Source organism: Erigeron canadensis, chromosome 9 (assembly GCF_010389155.1).
Source record: "Erigeron canadensis isolate Cc75 chromosome 9, C_canadensis_v1, whole genome shotgun sequence".
In the NCBI taxonomy this organism is placed as follows: Eukaryota; Viridiplantae; Streptophyta; class Magnoliopsida; order Asterales; family Asteraceae; genus Erigeron; species Erigeron canadensis.
In genome coordinates this window covers 36,061,373-36,067,653 of record NC_057769.1, presented here as the reverse complement: position 1 = coordinate 36,067,653, position 6,281 = coordinate 36,061,373, and positions in this window count along the sequence as shown.

Here is a 6,281-nt window from a genome sequence, read left to right as displayed (position 1 = left end):
TTTTGGATATCCTTTGTATTTGCATGCTAGTGATACTACAGGTGCTTCTTTAATCAATTTTAAACTAAAAGGTACATAAAAATATAATGTGTGGAGTTGTGAAATGACCTTGGCTTTAGAAACTAAAAATAAACTAGGGTTCCTTAATGGTGAATGTGAAAAAGATACTGATAATGATGTCTTAACTTGTCAGTGGGATAGGTGTAATGTTGTGGTTTTGTCTTGGATTCTTGGTTCTATTTCTGATGAACTTTATATGGGTCAAATTTTTTCTAGGAATGCTAGTGAAGTATGGAAGGAATTAAAGGAAACATATGATAAAGTGGATGATTCTGTAATGTTTAACTTGCATCTTAAAATTACTACTCTGAAACAAAATGGTTCTTCTTTGTCTGATTACTATCATAAGCTGAATTCATTGTGGAAACAATATGATGCTCTTGTTAAGTTTCCTGCTTGTACTTGTAAAGTTGTTAAAGATTTTTCAAACTCATAACAAGTTGCTTAGATTAATGCAGTTTTTAATGGGACTAGATGATGTTTATATGCCAATAAGGACTAATATTTTAACTAGAGAACCTATTCCTGATGTAAAAACTGCTTATGCTGTTATATTTAGAGAAGAGTCTCATAGGAATATGTTTATGCATGATAATTCTTCTAAGGTGCAACTTTCTGTGTTTAATGCTCAAAGATTTGATAACAGAAAGGGGTTTAATAGAGGTCCTAATCCAAACTTAAAGTGTAAAAAATGTAATATGATAGGACATACAATTGATAGGTGCTATGAAGTTGTTGGATATCCTACTGGTTTTAAAAAGAAGATTTTTGGTTCTAATAACTTCAATAAGAATTTGTCTAGTGATAATGTGGTTTATGATAATGTGAATAATTCCTCTGTCAATACTCCTTCTTCTGGTTCTTCTCTATCTTTTACTCATGAACAGATGTTAAAGCTTATGAGTCTTATTGAAGAGAAATCTGTTCCAAGTTCTAGCATAAATGTCAATATGGCAGGTATTAATTTTGATTATGAAAAGGTTTTTGGAAAGAATTTTAAGAAAATCATGTGTCTTAGGGCTAATGCTGGCTTTCTCATGTTATATTTAAAATGGATAATGGACTCTGGAGCTAATCAACGCTTAACTTGTAATGAAAAGTATTTAATTAATGTTGTTGATATTTCTGTTGGTCACCCAAATGGTTCTTTAGCCAAAGTTATGAAAATTGGAAATGTGAAGTTGTCTGATAAAATTGTCTTGTATGATGTCTTATTTGTTCCTGATTATAAAGTAAATTTAGTGTCTTTTCATAAAATGTCTAAAGACTCTAAGTACTTTGTTGGTTTTGATGAAAGTAATTGTTATGTTCAGGATTTGAGGTCAAAGACCCTTGTGGGGACTGGTAGTGAGAATGGAGGGTTATATTTGTTTGATAGTCAAGGTATTTGTGGTAATGCTGCTAGTTTTAATATGATTAGTTGTTATTTGTCTAAACATGTTTGGCATAACAGACTTGGTCACCCTACACAAGAAGTTTTAAACAGATTAAAGGGTGAATTAAAACTTGAAAATGAAAAAGTTGAATTTCCTTGTGATATTTGTCATAAAGCTAAACAAGTAAGAGTCCCTTTTCCATTAAGTGAACATAAGTCAAAAGGTTTAGGTGACCTTGTTCACCTTGATGTATGGGGTCCTTATAGAGTTCAAAGTAAAAAAGGATACAAGTATTTTCTTACTGTTGTTGATGATTACTCTAGGGTTGTTTGGACTTTCTTGTTGAAGTCAAAAGATGAAGTAATTTATAATTTACAAAGTTTTTATCACATTTTAAAGAATCAATTTAATAAAGTTGTTAAAGTTTTTAGAAATGATAATGGCACAGAGTTTGTAAATTCATCTTTTAATCTGTTTTGTTCTTAAATGGTATTGTACATCAAACTACTATACCTTATTCACCTCAGCAAAATAGAATTACTGAGAGGAAACATAGATATCTCTTAAATGTTGCAAGATCTCTTATGTTTTAGGGGGGATTACCTCTGTATTTATGGTCTGAATGCATTTTAACTACTACTTATCTTATTAACAGATTGTCATCTTCTGTCTTAAATGGTAAGTGTCCCTTTGAGTTGGTTTATGGCTTTAAGCCAAGTCTCTCCCATCTTAGATCTTTTGGGTGTCTTTGTTTTGCTACAAATTTGAATGTTTCTGACAAATTTGCAAGTAGGTCTGAAAAATGTGTCTTTGTAGGGTATTCTAATGTTAAAAAAAGATACAAACTTTTTAGTCTTGAAAACAAAACTTTGTTTTTCTCTAGAGATGTAAAATTCTATGATGTATTTTTCCATATAAAATGGTAGTTTCTGAAGTTAATGAATATATTAAAAGTATTGATCATGTAAACTTTTTTGATAATTTTTTTAATGAGTCAGAAAGATCTAAAAGACCCAATGATGAAGGGAGAGATTCTGAAGTAAGTCATGGTGGAGAATCCAATCTTCATAATAATACTCCAAGTATTGTTAGAAGTGAGGAAAGAACTGCAAAACTTGATGAAATTGCTAATGCAAATATCCCTGAGGGCAATGAGTCTCAAACCAATTCTGAAACAACTCAAAGTGACGTTAATCTAAGGAGATCTAATAGAACTTCTGTGCTTCCTAAAAGTCTTAATGATTATATAATAGAAGGAAAAGTTAAGTATGGTGTTGAAAGGGTTGTGAATTATTCTTGTCTTAGTCATGAAAATTTCTGTTTTATTTCTGAACTAAATAAGTGTGTTGAACCTGAAACATATTGGCAAGCTTGTAAAGATAAAAATTGGATAAATGCCATGAATGAGGAAATGGAAGCATTAAATAGAAATAACATATGGAGTCTAACTGATTTTCCTGAAAATAGAAAAACTATAGGGTGCAAATGGATTTACAAGATTAAGTATAAATCTATTGGTGAGATTGAGAGATATAAAGCTAGACTTGTTGCAAAAGGTTATAGTCAAAGAGCTGGTCTTGATTATGAGGAGACGTTTTCTCCTGTTGTAAAGATGGTTACTATTAGATGCATACTTAATCTTGCTGTTAATAAAGGTTAGCCATTATGTTAATAATGCTTTCTTATATGGAGATTTTGTGGAAGATGTTTATATGGATTTACCTTTGGGGTACTTTTCTGAAGGTGAAACTAAAGTGTGTAAATTGAATAAGTCTTTATACGGCTTAAAACAAGCTCCTAGACAATGGAATGAAAAATTGTGTAAAGTCTTAAAAGAGAATGGTTTTGAGCGGAGTAAAAATGATTATTCCTTGTTTATCAAGTCTGAAAAAGATGTGCTTTTAGTTTTACTTGTATATGTAGATGATATTGTTATTACTGGTAACAAGCAATCTTGATAACTTAATATATAATATTTATGTGTTTATATTTTTGGTTAAGTATTGTGCAGGAAATGAAGAGAAGCATTCTGGAAGGTCCAAAGATGTACAGGTATTGAAGTTAAAGTCTAGAAGGGCTGTTTTGACATTGTGAGGAATTGGAAGGCTAAAGGGGTCAAGCAGCTGAAGTTGGTTTCTATATAAACGAGTCTTAAACTATTTTAGGGTTAATCTTCACATATTCATATATTTGAGGGTTTCTCACCCTTTGTCTTCGTCTTAGTTTGATCTGTAATCATAAATTAATATTGTCTTTGTATTGATTGTATCATCTAGATACAACCTATTGTGTACTCTTTCTATTAATGATAAAAATCAATCATCCGATTTAATAATAATAATATTTGATCTACGAATTCTTACACAATTTTTAGATCACATGCAACAATTAACTATTGTTTGGAGAGGAATGGCGCTTTGAAAGAGAAGAGAATTGAAAGAAAGCATCGCTCATAATTTTTCATAATAATCTGTATTTACTCAGCAGTCAACATTAATTAAGATGGAACCCAAGGATGCTATGCCATGGGTGGGGCTGTATATTTGTGCAGTTTCTTTAATTTGTACTCTCGTGATGGCAGCAGATGTTTTCAACGGTTTTGGTTTAGGGAAACTATGGTAATTTCCGGGTGCCGGTTTTTCACTGTTAATACAGTTTTTGTCACATTGATTGACATAGCAATGAAACTACCCGTCGATCTAAGTGCGACCACGGAGGATGACATTAATGCAAGGTTTGCCAGCCTTCTTTTCTTGGTCACCAGCCAATCTTCTTCCTTCTTTAGATGATGAAGCCCCGCCTCTATATCCTGAAACCCATAATTATTGGAGCCTAGTAGCAGTAACATTAACGACTATTGCAATTGTAATTCCGAATATTTCAAATAGCTATGTCAAAGAATTACTTGGTGGTATGCGGGAAGGACTCCAAATCGTAATAAATATTGAAGAAACCCTGATGAAAGTTCTGACTTGGTAGATGCTAGAAAAGCAGCTAGACGTTTGTGGTCAGAAGTTGAAGTATACGACAAGTGGCTACAAATTGATCTTCACAAGAAGTCTAACAAGGGAAAACCATCAAATTAAGAAGATTCTTCAATGGTTGGGTGATGAAGCAGTCAAAAATGTGATAGAGTTCAAGAACTGCAAAAAAGGAAGTCTGAATCGCTCGGTTCATAATTTTATTGCTTCTAGTTCCATGTATAGAATCAGTCAAACCATACTACTCCACTGCAGTAAGCAAGAAAATTGGCCAAATGATGAGGAACTTTTTGAGTGGATATCAACAACAATTGCAGATCTATTATATGCTTGCTTTACCAACTTATTACCAACTTACCACGTGTCATAAAAATGAAGTGTCATCATGATGCAATAGAGAAATGGGAGGACAACATTCGGGTTATTGCTGCTCAGCTTCTTGGTAAATCCAAAAAGATTCTTAAGATCCTTGAAGAACGTCAACCTCCAAAGTTAGATATGGACTCGATGGCCTATATCAGTATGTGGAAAGCTTTTCCAAAGTGTGAGATCCCGAATAGTTGTACTTCTCGAACTAGATTTCAACTTACTTCTTCGAGTTTTAATGAATCATTGAACGTAATTGTAGTGTAATAAGTGTGAAAGTATTTTTGTTGCTGCCTATCATAAATGTTGCATGTTTTCTTTAGTTTCTTTAGCTTCATGTCATTGTGTTTTTATATATCCATCCGATGGTCCTATGTAATTTTCTAGATTTTTACTTTCTTGCTACTTTTTCAACGTTAATCGTCTTCTTAATCCCTTTTAGTCCATTTTGTTGAATACTTGTAGTTTATATCTTTGATTTTATTTTTTTTAGAAATTAGTAGATTGTAGGTTTCTCGAGGAATTTAGAAGCTGCAAGCCTCATCTTTTTTATAGCACGGAACACTTAAGAGGGTGTTTGGATGAGCTCTACTAGAGTCAAACACCTGATGATTCCTTTAATAATAGTCCCGGTTTCAGTTCTAAAAGTGGAAGAACTTCTATTGCTGGAGTTGAAAGTTTATTTATTTATTACATCTTGGCAACCCGTCGCCATTAGCCCAGAATGTATAGATCCTTAAGGGACTTAAAGTCATCTTCGATAACTTGACAATCTTGACGGGTAAAAGAACGTTATGGGCCACCGGCCAGCAACTAAAACCTACAAGAAGCCTTCAAAAGATGCTTTCATTATTATTTCAGAAACTCGACATGTTCGGTCTACCATCAAATTCTGCAATAAACATCAAGTTCTGTTGTAAGTCCTGAAGGAATGGTTGGATTGTCTTCAACCATGGCCAACAATGAAGATTCCACCACAGCTTCCGAATTGTCTTCAATATATAAATCCACGGTCGTCGATCGGAACGAGGTGGACCGTGGATGAACCCGATCGATGTTGGGATCGATCACCACAAACGAAGAAATTAACACGCAAATAGCCAATAACTAGATTAATACCCGGTTGGTGACCGAGTTACCAAGTAATCTTAAATGATTTTTAGTCAAAAATAAAGTTTATCATGAAATCGAGCATAATGTTAAAATAAAGTCTTGCATCTTGTACACTTATCGATATAACATATATATAGTTGGTTTGATATATATTAAGATTGTCAATGCTCGACGTTACCTGAAATTTGACTTGAGACCGACCCAGAAAACTGGGTTAGGGTTGTGAAATATCTACCTGGTAACCCGCCAACTTGATCACCTTTTATGATATATCCCTCTCACAAGCTAACCTTTATTTATCATTAAGGATGAAGTTACCCTTATATATGTAGTTCACTGACTTGGAAAAAAAAACTATATTTCGATGTTTTTGTATTTCTTTTTT